We start from the raw sequence: 12,841 nt of genomic DNA, 5'->3' as shown, positions 1-12,841 counted from the left end.
GATGATCCAGTAGATCATGCAGTTTGGAGGATTGCCCAGCGAGGATCCCAATGCACATATATCCAACTTTTTGGATATTTGTGACACATTCAAGATAAATGGAACAACCGATGACGCCATTTTGCTGAGATTGTTTCCATTTTCCTTGAGGGACAGAGCAAAGAGATGGTTGCAATCTCTTCCACAGCAGACGATTACTACCTGAAAGATGTTGGCAGAAAAATTCCTCTATAAGTATTTTCCTCCTGCTAAAACTACTAAACTTAGAAATGACATATCTTCTTTTCTGCAGTTTGATGATGAGAGCATGTACGATGCATGGGAGAGGTTTAAGAATCTTTTGAGATGCTGCCCACATCACGGATTGCCAGTGTGGATGTAGGTTCAGACCTTCTACAGTGGGTTGAACCTTGCGACGAGGCAGATGGTAGATGCTACAGCAGGTGGGGCGCTAAATAGTAAAACGCCCGAGCAGGCTCAAAACTTGATAGAGGAAATGGCCATGAACAATTATCAGTGGCAATCCTCTAGGAGCTGACTAGGAAGACAGGGAGTGGTCAACCAAATGGATTCTACAGCAGCCTTGATAGGAAATCATCATCTTAGCAACCATACACCCCAATAACTATTGAGTTATGATACATATGGAATGCAAGAAAACACCCTCCAATCAAGATGATTCCAAAACCCAAGGATCTCCTCAAGTGAAGTTAGGAAAAACTAGTTCCAACAATGAAACTAGCACTTGAATTCAACTCCAAACGCCACAAACCAAGTATGATTTGATAAGTTATGAATCAAATACAAGATTTTGGTTAGAGAACGCCATAAACTAAAAATAGTTTGTGATATGGACATGGCCAAGCTTAAAGATGGACTCGATGGAGAGGACAACAAGAAAACCAAAGATAAAGCTAAGGATCTATTGAGCATGCTACAAGGCCCAATTACAAGGTCAAGGTCCAAGAAGCTACAAGAAGCCTTAATTGGCTATATGCAAGATCGGGCTAGTCAAGGAAGCCCAATTGGTCATGCTAGGATAGGCCAAAGTAAAGACACATCTGAATGGGCTTTATTTAATGTTTTGCAAGTCCAAATACATGAAGACTAATGTGGGCTAATATTTGGGCTGAAATCTCTTCTTTAAGTTCAGAACAATGTTATTGCCTATTTTTCTTATGTGGCGTAGGGTTAATAGTTTTACTAGGGTTTATTATGTTAGGTGGCTATAAAAACACCCCTTAAGTTGTGTTTTGGAAAAGAATTCGAATTTTGATAAAATTATAGTAGTTGTTTCCTTTGCATATTTGCTTGAATTCTTGAATTCTTGTTGAATGCATAAACCACTTATCAAGGAATTGATCTATCCTTGTGGCGTGTTAAGGGTTAGGGTTTAAAGAACTTAGTTTTCTTTAGGTTCTGATCTTGATCAACCATACCTTGCAATCTGATTTAAGCGGTTCTTGGGTTTTGAAACTCAATTTGTTCTTGGGTTTCTAAGATAGTAATTCACGGGTTCATAATCATTAGGGTTCGTGGTTCTAATCCTTGGAGGTTCTTAACATTTGCATCGAGCTTTGGCTCTTAAATCAAAGTTATTTATCCCTTCTCTTTAAGTTATTGTTTGTTTTCCTTGAATTCTTGATATTGTTCTTGAAGTATTCTTGGTATTCTTGAAATCTACATTGTTTAGTTCTTGATTCTTGTAGTTTTTGATTCTGATTAAAAAAAAAGAAAAAAAAAACGAAACAAGAAAAAGAATATCAGATCTAAATTAGCAAAAAAAAAAGGAATAGGTCTGATTGGTTTGATTGTCTTCGTTAGTGGAAAAACGTGTTTGGTGTTGAAATCATTGTTCTTGGGGTGATTATATAGATATTAGGGTTGTTAAAAGTCTCCTATTACAGCTGGTCTTAAAGGTTTCCTAAAATTAAGAGGAAATTAGGGAGATTTTCACAATCCTACATAAATAAGGATTAGGTGGCTGTTTGGGAAGATTCAAAGGGACATTAAATTCCAATGACCTGTGCCCTATACATACCATCTTATTTGAGTTGATTCAGCTCTAAATTCATTTTTGTCCTTCATTTATTCTCCTCTTTGTGTGTCTTTTGAGTTTGGGCAGATTTGACACATTTAAAGCATAAAGAGGTAACCTTCCTTTTTGATCAACCTTCTTTGTGATTTTTGCTTCCTAAATCTGTTCCTTCTTTTCCTATTTCAAGCTGAACTGCATCTTTCTTGTTTCTTACATCTAGATTGTTTCTTCATATGTCATTTGCATCCGTTTGAAGTTCTCGCTTGTTTCTAGTCCTAATTTTATTGAAAGCGTGACTAATTATTTAATTTTCTTGACTTTTGCGTTTTGCCTCAACTAAGCTTTTTAGATCATAATTCTTGGTGCATTGCAAGCATAGTGAAATAACTTGATGTGTGGTTATTGATTCACATAAGAATCCTTGAAAACAAGCTGAGTGGTGTGAGTTTTCAGCCTTGTGTGATCATTCTTGATTGTGCGAAACACGAGTGACCATCCCCATTAATTGAGAGTAAACACGTGAGGGAGTGTTGGTGAGGTCCTTAATTTCCTTCGATTTATTTTTTTTATTGCATACTAACTCTTATTGCAGCATGTCAAGTGGTTCTAGTGGAGGTAATAATGTGCCAACTACTGGTATACCCATAGCACAAATGCATGAAAATGAGAGGGTGCAACGAAGCATAAGAAATATGAATGAGCAAATGGAGAGGTTGCAACTTGACATGGCAGCCCAACGAAGGGAAATGGCAACCAATCAACAAGCCATTATGGACCAAATTAATGCACTTGCCCGAGGTCTGGGAAATAGGCTTGATGAAGGAGGGAATGTGCAAGGTAATCATGGGCGTACCAATTGGGGTGAATGAGGATGACTTTGATGAGGGTTTTGAGGAGTATGATAATGCAGCCCTATGGTGGGGTTGGTAGAGGCCCTGGGTAGAGGAGCTAGGAGATACCAAAATCTTGGTAGAGGTAGAGGACACTTTGGTGGTGAGTTTGGTGGTTATGGGAACTATGATGATGTTGATAGGAACTTAGGTAGTATCAAACTTAGTATTCCTACCTTCTTGGGAAAAACTGATCCGGAGGCATATTTGGAGTGGGAAAAGCGAGTTGACCTTATCTTTGATTGCCATAACTTTCGGAGGAGAAAAAGGTGAAATTGGTGGTTACCCAATTTAGTGACTATGCTATAGTTTGGTGGATCAGTTGGTGGTTAGTAGGAGGAGGAACATGGAAGAGCCTATTGGTAGTTGGATTGCACTCAAAACTATCATGAGAAGGCGTTTTGTACCCAGACATTACCATAGGGAGTTACATCAAAGACTCCAATCTTTGAGGCAAGGTACAAGGAGTGTTGAGGATTTTTATAAGGAGATGGAAATGCTCATGACTAGGGCTGATTTGGATGAGGATAGAGAAGCTACCATGGCACGATTCATTGGTGGGCTTAATAAGGAGATTGCTGATAGGGTAGAGTTGCAACATTATGTGGAGCTTGAGGAGTTAGTTCACCTTGCAATTAAGGTGGAAAAGCAACTAAAACCTAGAGGGACAAAGTAAGGTTTGAATATAAGGGCACTTCGGTGGGAGGCCACATTGGTCTAATTCTTGGAAAGGAGGTAAGAAAGGTGATGATAAGGTTATTCCCAATGACAACAAAGGGAAAAGATTTCAGGCAACAAAGACACATCTAAACCCGAAATTAACAAAGAAAAGAATAGAGACATCAAGTGTTTCCAAATGCTTGGGGCGTGGCCATATTGCTTCACAAATGTCCAAACAAGCGGGCAATGGTGGCTAGAGACCATGGGAGATTGAAACAACAAGTGAAGAGAGTGATAATGATGATGAGATACCACAATTGGAAGACGATGTTGATGATTGCATTGAGGGTCCTATGGGAGGTGAACTCTTGGTGGCTAGGCGCACACTAAGTGTTCAAATGAAGGAAGATGATACCTTGGAGCAGCAAAGAGACAACATTTTCCATACAAGATGCCATGTACAAGGTAAGACTTGTCTTGTTATTATTGATGGTGGTAGTTGTACAAATGTTGCTAGCACTTTAATGATTGAAAAATTGGGTTTAAATCTAATTCCACATCCTAGACCTTATAAATTGTTATGGTTAAATAATTGTGGTGAGATCAAAGTGAATAAGCAAGTTGTTGTACCTTTCACAATTGGTAGATATTCAGATGAGGCGCTATGTGATGTAGTGCCAATGCATGTTGGCCATATCTTGTTAGGTAGGCCATGGGAATTTGAAATGAGGGCCTTCCATGATGGCTTTCTAAATAGGTACTCATTTGTGAAGGATGGGAGAAAAGTTACTTTGACACCTCTTTCTCCTAAGGAAGTGTATGATGACCAATGTAAGTTGGAAAGAGAGAGGCGTGAGGCTGAAAATAACAAAAGGAACATGAAAACCCAAAGGGTGAGATTCGTACCAAAAGAGAAAACAAAGGCAAAGGGTAGTTTTTGGCTAGGGAAAGTGAAGTTAGGCATGCATTTCATTCAAGTCGGATGTTATTTGTTGTTACTTATAAAGATGTATATTTGAACACTCACCGAACTTGATCTTTCCTTGCCGAGTGTGTTTGCTAATCTTTGCAGGAATTTGCCGATGTCTTTCCAGGAAATGCCAAGTGGATTACCTCCTCAAAGAGGGATAGAACATCAAATAGACTTCATACCCGGGGCTTCCATACCAAATAGACCAGCCTATAGAAGTAATCCGGAGGAGACAAAGGAGCTTCCAAAGGCAAGTGGAAGAACCGATGTCAAAGGGGTATGTGCGTGAGAGCTTAAGTCCTTGTGCGGTTCTAGTGATTTTGGTTCCAAAGAAGGATGGCACATGGAGAATGTGTGTGCAATCAATAAAATAACGCTTGTTAGTGTTGAAGGTTCTTCTAAGGCGATTTGGTTAAAAAGCTACACAAACAAGTTAAAGAGAGAATTGAGAAGCAAAATGCAAAAGTGGCCGAGAGGGTTAATAAAGGACGAATTCCAATGGTATTCCAACCCTGGAGATTGGGTTTGGGTGCATTTCGGAAAGAAAGGTTCCCAAATCAAAGAAAGTCTAAACTAAGTCCGAGGGGTGATGGTCCATTTCAAGTCCTTGAGAGGATCAATGACAATGCCTACAAGATTGATTTGAAAGGTGAGTATAATATGAGTGGTACATTTAATGTAGCTGATTTGAGTCCTTTTGATGTAGGTGATGAACTTGATTCGAGGACGAATCATCCTAAAGAAGGAGGGAATGATATGGACATGGCCAAGCTTAAAGATGGACTCGATGGAGAGGACAACAAGAAAACCAAAGATAAAGCTAAGGATCTATTGAGCATGCTACAAGGCCCAATTACAAGGTCAAGGTCCAAGAAGCTACAAGAAGCCTTAATTGGCTATATGCAAGATCGGGCTAGTCAAGGAAGCCCAATTGGTCATGCTAGGATAGGCCAAAGTAAAGACACATCCGAATGGGCTTTATTTAATGTTTTGCAAGTCCAAATACATGAAGACTAATGTGGGCTAATATTTGGGCTGAAATCTCTTCTTTAAGTTCGAACAATGTTATTGCCTATTTTTCTTATGTGGCGGCCTAGGGTTAATAGTTTTACTAGGGTTTATTATGTTAGGTGGCTATAAAAACACCCCTTAAGTCAGGTTTTGGAAAAGAATTCGAATTTTGATAAAATTATAGTAGTTGTTTCCTTTGCATATTTGCTTGAATTCTTGAATTCTTGTTGAATGCATAAACCACTTATCAAGGAATTGATCTATCCTTGTGGCGTGTTAAGGGTTAGGGTTTAAAGAACTTAGTTTTCTTTAGGTTCTGATCTTGATCAACCATACCTTGCAATCTGATTTAAGCGGTTCTTGGGTTTTGAAACTCAATTTGTTCTTGGGTTTCTAAGATAGTAATTCACGGGTTCATAATCATTAGGGTTCGTGGTTCTAATCCTTGGAGGTTCTTAACAGTTTGATAAGTTCAAAGTTCATGCAAGAACTTAAGCAAAAACACTCACAAAGAGCAAATAAAGATTATCATTCAAAATTCTATATTTACAAATGAATTTGGCTTTGATATTTATAGCCAAAACAAGACAAAGAAAACCTAAATAGATGTCTTTTGAGCTTTCCCACGTTTTCTCTTTAATTCCCCTTAAAACTCATTAAAAAGGGCTGATTTTTACATTGATGGCCCTCATTTTGTAACTCCACACAACACACATATAACTCACACCTAATAAAATAATTCTTAATTAAATAAAAATAAACTAAAAAAGTTACTTAAGCTAAAACCCAAAATATAAGAACCCATATAAATATGAAATAAGCCCAAAGGCCTAATCATAGCCGAATGGATTTTATTCTTCAAAATGGATTGGATGCTTCATTAAAAGGTTGGACTCTTGTTTTCATGCATGAGTTGCATTTCCATTTTGGACCTTTTGGTGCATGCCTTTGCAATGGAATCTCATGGCAGCCTTGATTCATATTATTGCCCCTTTCTTGAAATAAAATTCGTCTCGAATTTTGCCCAAATATTGCAAAAGAGATAAACATATAATCTCAAACGATAATGGAATGCCATCATCAACCTCCTTTATATCATTAATGTTAGTCTTCAATGATGGCTTAGAATCGGCTTTATCTTTAATATGCTTAAGAAAGCTATTAGTCAACATCTTGAACTCTTCAAGCTCATGCTTAAATGCTTCAAGAGCGATTCTTAAAGATTGTTCTCCTTGGACAATTCATCAACAAAAACTAGACTTGGTTGTCTATCTAACCTCTTAGGTTTAGATTTAGAAGAATAAAAATTTTATCTACAGTCTTCATAACAATCATTTCTTTGACCCCACATCTTATCATAAGATTGATAACGAAGATTTCGATATTGTCTAATGAACTCAGCTTCATGAAACATCAGGATGACGCCGAGAGCTGTTCATGTTACAATCCTCATGCTGTAAACTCAAGGAGAATATCCTTACTCAAGGCAAGAGAGTTTCTTTAAGCTAAGACCAAAGAGGCACCTCGCCATGGGGGTCTTCCTGCTTCAAACTCGAATAGCCGAAGTTAGTCGAGTTAGCCCTTTTGGATTATAACAAATGATCGTAGCAATGTACTAATTCACTGCCATAGGATAGAGAAGAAGAACAGAGAGAAATTAGAAAGCCATGAAAGATAAGAGAAATATAAGTGTTTATTCCTTGCACAACTTGGATTACAAGAGAGACGATCCTTCCTTTATATAGGAGGAAGGGAGATGTCAAGATAAACTTACAAACCACAATATCTTGCCACCTGGCAAGAGTACTATGCTTAATGCATGCGTAAAAAGGAATATATTCCTTTCATAAAGACGAAAACATGTGACATAAGAAGCCAAAAACATGTGACATAAAAAGCCAAAATATCTACTTTAAGTACAATAATATAGAGCATCTTCTTAGTGGAGCATCTTTGCTTTTTGTGAGTGCTTATCTGCTCTTCACCAAATACGCTTATTGGTGGGTCCATGCTCTGAGTAGTCTTCATCAGAGTCGTCTGACTCACTTATGCCATAATTATGACGAATGCGTCGTGATGGGCCAGTGTGTCGGATGAATGGTATCGAGGAGATTTTGAGATATCTCTTGAGACAATAATTGAGAATCCGATGGAGGAGGTTCTTCCGGCCGCGACCATGGTTCTAGGAAAGTCGGGTTTAACTCCATTGATGATGTGGCTTCATTTGGATGACTGGATGAAGTTGAAGGTGTTGAAGAAGTAGGAGAAATCACCGCCTTTGATCCGAGGGTCTCCTATGCATGCCGATTACCGGGAATGCTTCATTAGTTGAGTGATTGAGTTCATTCCCTTATGAAGTAGAGCATGTTTCATAGTGAAAGGCATTTCTTCAAAGCGGCCATGGAAGGTTTTCCAGGAGTGATGGTTGTTGAGATGTTGTCTTCTTTATTGTGTTGTTGGTGAAGAAAGAGGATGGTGTGGTAGGTTAAAGCCTTTGCATGATCCGTCATATTGAGGAGGCCCGCTTGATGAACTAACCTTCCGAGACGATGTTGCCATGCATAATGATTTTCAAATAATGTAAAAACTGCCAGTGTGATGTGACTTATTTTCTTCCCTATGCAAAACCATAAGGTCTCGAGTAGTGGAAGCTCTATGGGAAGATGATATAGACATGTAAGATACCAAAGGTACCGAATTGCTCGGATGTTGAGGGAAATGTCTCTGTTATGGTAGGAAAAGTTTCCATGGAAATGAAGCGTAGAAGTCTTCCGGATGAGGAATCACATCTTTATAAAAGGCTAAGATGCGTCAGAAACCCAAAGTTCAATTCGTGAATAGACAGTTGGTCAAGTTGATCCTGGTGTGGTTCGATGGCTAAACCGAGCCATAAAGATAAAGAAAGAAGGACTAGGGGATTTGTGAAGGGCTTGGAGAGGCGAGATAAGAAATCGGAATGAGGTTCTTGTTGCCCTGGATGTGTTGAACTTCAAAATCATATGAGAGAACCATTCTTTCAAAGTGAGAAGCCGTTTATCGAATTTGGCGACCTTTGAACTCCGTGATACGAGGAAAATTGGAGTTGTCCATTCCGACAATGAAATGTCTTGAAGCAAGAAAGAACTCACATTTTGAATTGCATACTTAACCGCCGAATTTCTTTTATGTTGGAATGATAGTGAAGCTCACCGTCTTTAAACTGCCCCGATACATACTTGCATAATGATTCCTTCTTGTTTTGTTCCTGCAAGGAGAGCACCCCAAGCAAGGTCACTAGCATCGCTTGCGAAATCAATCGCGCATCATCGACAGTGAGGATAGAGTGGCGAGTCTTTTGGGCCAATTGTTTTAGTAGTTTAACGCTTCAAGATGGGCTTGGGCCCATGGGCTAGCATCTTTCTTCGTGCGCTAGAACCTTTGTATGGGTCATGCCTTTGGAATAAAGTCTCGAATGTAGTTGATTATGCCCGAAATTGTTGAACTTGCTTTTTGATAAATTCTCGTGGAAAATGCCTCGGTTCTTGGGCCAAATGAGGGCCCTTCATATTGCCCATTCTTTAATTTCGTGCCAAGAAAATCCATTTCGGATTGCCCAATGTATGATTTCCTTTCCGAGAGCATTATACCATAGGAATGAACCAAGTCGTGAAAACGTCAAGGAGTTCTTCATGTTCCTTGACAGATTTAGAAAGAGGAGAATATCATCTATGTAGATGATACAAGTATCCAGTATGGCTCAAAAATCCGGATCATTGCCCTTTGAAAATAGAAGGAGCCGTTTTAAGGCCAAAGGGCATGACGGCCCACCGAGCATTGTGCGTCCGAATGCGTAGCGCCTTGTATCCGCTATTAGGGTGAATGCCTAACGCCGGAACCCCCGACTTTAAGTCAAACTTTGAGAAGAAAGTCGCTCCTTGAAGACGAACTAGTAGGGAAGAGATTTTCGAATTGGAAACTTATCATCCGACAGAAATGATTTAAAGGCTTATAGTCAATCACAAGCCTTTTCTTTCCCTTAACTTTTCCGCTCGTTTTCCACATAGAATGCTTGACATGCCCAAGGAGACTGGGTTGGTTCAATTAAACCTTGTTGAAGCAGTTCTTGACATTCTTGTCTTGCCAAAGCTAAGTCGGAAGGAGACATTCCAGGATGACTGGCTTTGGTTGGATTTATGTCTTCATTTAGCTTGAAAGGAAGGGTAATGAAGAAATTTGGATTGCATGGAGAGGGATGATGGAAACTCAAGTGGGAGTCGAGCAAGATGGCACAAATAATTCCTTTAAATGTGCAAAATCGGATGGGACCTCACATGGAGAATTGATTGGGACTTTGAGTATAAGGTTGAAACTGACGCTTATACTTAAGTCCCGCTGGCAAAATTTGAAGTTTCTCCAAGAAGATGATAGGTGTCGAATCCGACAAGAAGATCTCTACCAAATAAGTAAGATCCAATGACATAGATCCATACGATGCAGTCCGGGAAGAATCAGATTCCAACTTTATTTTTGAGACCATCGTAGTTTGGAATCTTTTACACACCGCCGTGAAATGATAAATTTTCTTTCTCCAAGCCGAATCGGGGCGAGCATCCGGATTCAACATGGTACAATGAGAACCAAGTGTCCAATAGTGCGAATGTGAACAGCCTATCATATTTGCCGGAAGGATGTGAATAGAAACCGGGGTGTAGGATGAACTCGGCTGGCCGTGGTGATTTCGGAGATTCTGGAGAAGATGGACTTCCTATGTTTTCCGGAAAACTAGGAATAGATAGTGTTGAGGAAGAAGAGTTTGGACTGCATCGTGTAGGTATTATGTAGGGATGTGGTTCATCGGAATGCAGAGGCTATATCCGCAAGGATGGTTTCCGGTGATGGTAAAGGAGATAACCAGTGAAAATTTTCAGAATCAACTGTGGACTGTCTGGAGGTTCAATTTTAACTTGGAGTGTAGGTCCTATAGTTAAGATTGGAGTTTCTTCATCGGAAGAATCTTCATCCGGAATCCGAGCAAGGAAAGGCAAAAGTGTTTGGGAAGAAGCCATTTCTTCTTCCGAAAAAGTGATTCAAGATCATGGTCGGATAGATCTTCCGGACATGAATCTTTCAATTGATGAAGAAGAGCAACAGTTTGTTTCGCATTGTTAGACATTTCTTTGCATAGTGTCCTCTTTGGCCACGGATGTAACACCGATCCGATTTACGCTTGTTTGTTGACTTTTCCGAACCAGATCTTTCTTCCCTTTTCCGCTTGTAATGGGAGGATTCCTTGGAATAAGAAGAAAATGTCTTTTCTTTTTCGATCCGCAGTCACAGTGTTTCTCTTTGCATTTGATCCAAGATAGTCCCTGCTGTATAAGTTCTTTAGCAACGCTTCTCCTTTGCAATTTTTTGAATATTTCTCGCTCACACATCTTGTCCAGAGTGGCTAGAGTGAATTGCCGATTTCCCCGAGAGAAATATGAGTGATATCTCTATGAGTCTCTGTCATCATGCTGAATTTCAGTCGCATTTCTTCCCAGAGAGTCGACAAAAGTATATTTGAGATCATCAGCTGGGCCCAAATGAGTTCATAATAGAGTTTGGACATATGAACATAGTGGGTTTCTAGATCTTTTCTCTTCATGGAACAGCATTTACGATCAAAATATTCTTGTTTCCGTTGTCTCAAGATTAAATTGTAATCACCCAAAAATTGTTGGTGAATATGCCGAGCTTGAGCAATGTAACCAAGTTGAACAAATTGTATCCTTCGATACTCGGATAAATGGGAAAACCATTCTCTTAAGGTGCCGATGAATCTTGATGTGAATTCGCTAGGACCGCTTGGAGATTGGACCGAGGATTTATCATCCTGGAGGTCAAGCCAAGCATTGAATTCTAAGATTTTATTCCTCCACTGAGATGGTGGCATCAGATTCAGAGAAACCAAGGACCAGAGGCTCGGTTTTGGAGGGAGAGAAGTTTCGGAGCGAGAGATTCTCGATCTTCCGTTTCTTCCGCAAAGTCCGGCTCTTCCGTAATGTCCGGTTCTTGTTGTGTGTTCATTAACACATGAGAACCTACAACCCGGGATTCAAATTGTGGATACAGAGGATCTAGTTTCTTGGTCGGAAGAGTAAGAACTAGATCGTTGAAGTTCGAACTGTGATGATCCGAATCAAACATACGACTCACGTAGGCAGTTGAAGAAGGAGTTGTATACGAATGGCAACCGTGGCTTTGAAGGTCCTTTGTCTTTGTAGGCTTTGAAGGTCCTTTGTCTTTTGTAGGTTGGGAGAAAGAAGATGAAGTTTTAGAAGATACCTTTTGTCGGCTTGGATGCTCGGGCACCAGATCCTAAACCGTGGCATATTGTTTGAAGGGTATAACCAAGACATAAAAGGATGAGGTGTAGAAATAGGAAAATTGAGTGGAGAGGAGACAGGATGTTTTGTAGGATAAAGATCTCTCTATTTCTCCGAAATGCTCCTTCAAATTTTAAGATTTCTATCCTTTGCAAGAATAGAGGTGATGTACGAGATGCTAGTATCCTTGCATTTCTTGCTCAAGTTTAGATACCGGATGAAAGCTTTGTATGTAGTTGCAAGGCTTCTTGTCCGAAAGAAGTAACATGAGCTTCAATAGAACTTGTTTTTCATAGACTTGTGAAAGTCTATTATCAATCTTCTTCAGACATCGGGTTCCGAGCAACAAAGATTATTGGTTTGCCAATTTAAGACTTCTTCCCAAATGAGAGGAGCTAAGGTACCTGCAGTTGCATCGTATCTTTGCAATAAAAGGACGGTGTATCTTTGATTGCTCATTTTCCTTTCTTTCCAAAGGTGGAAAATCTTCGAATTCATCATGAAGCAAGGAACCGCGCTACCTCTGGAACTTTTATCGGTTCAAAGGAGCAAGAACAAACGACCGGTGGAGGAGGACAGTCAAGAGTCCTTCTTCCTTCAAGATCCTGGAAGCATCTTTGTAAATAGTCATCTTCACCATGGGTTTGTTCTTTCCTGAGGGAGTCCGATCCAAGGACTAGCTTTCTTGGGTCGAGAAGGAGCATGGAAGGGATCAGTTGATCATCATCCTTATCATGCCGACGTGGGTCGACAAGCATGTTTCCTTCTCCAAGTTTTGTTTCTTTGGGTCCGGTTTCAAGATCATCAAGATCTTCTTGACAAGCACATCCGGGATCACACTTTGAAAGATCACAATCCCGGATAAAGTGTCCATTGATCTTAGAGACATAGACTTCCCACCCATCCGATCCGAAACTATGAATGG

General features: G+C 39.8%; 1 non-coding gene across 1 annotated transcript; it reads right to left on the bottom strand.

The window, feature by feature from the left end:
- Positions 1–259: 259 nt before the first annotated feature.
- LOC112535044 lies at positions 260–366 on the bottom strand. The gene has a single exon (XR_003079247.2). It is a non-coding gene; the product is annotated as a small nucleolar RNA R71 (small nucleolar RNA).
- Positions 367–12,841: the final 12,475 nt, after the last annotated feature.

The sequence above is a fragment of the Ricinus communis genome, chromosome 8 (assembly GCF_019578655.1).
Source record: "Ricinus communis isolate WT05 ecotype wild-type chromosome 8, ASM1957865v1, whole genome shotgun sequence".
Lineage (NCBI taxonomy): Eukaryota > Viridiplantae > Streptophyta > Magnoliopsida > Malpighiales > Euphorbiaceae > Ricinus > Ricinus communis.
This window is presented reverse-complemented; position numbering and strand designations above follow the sequence as displayed.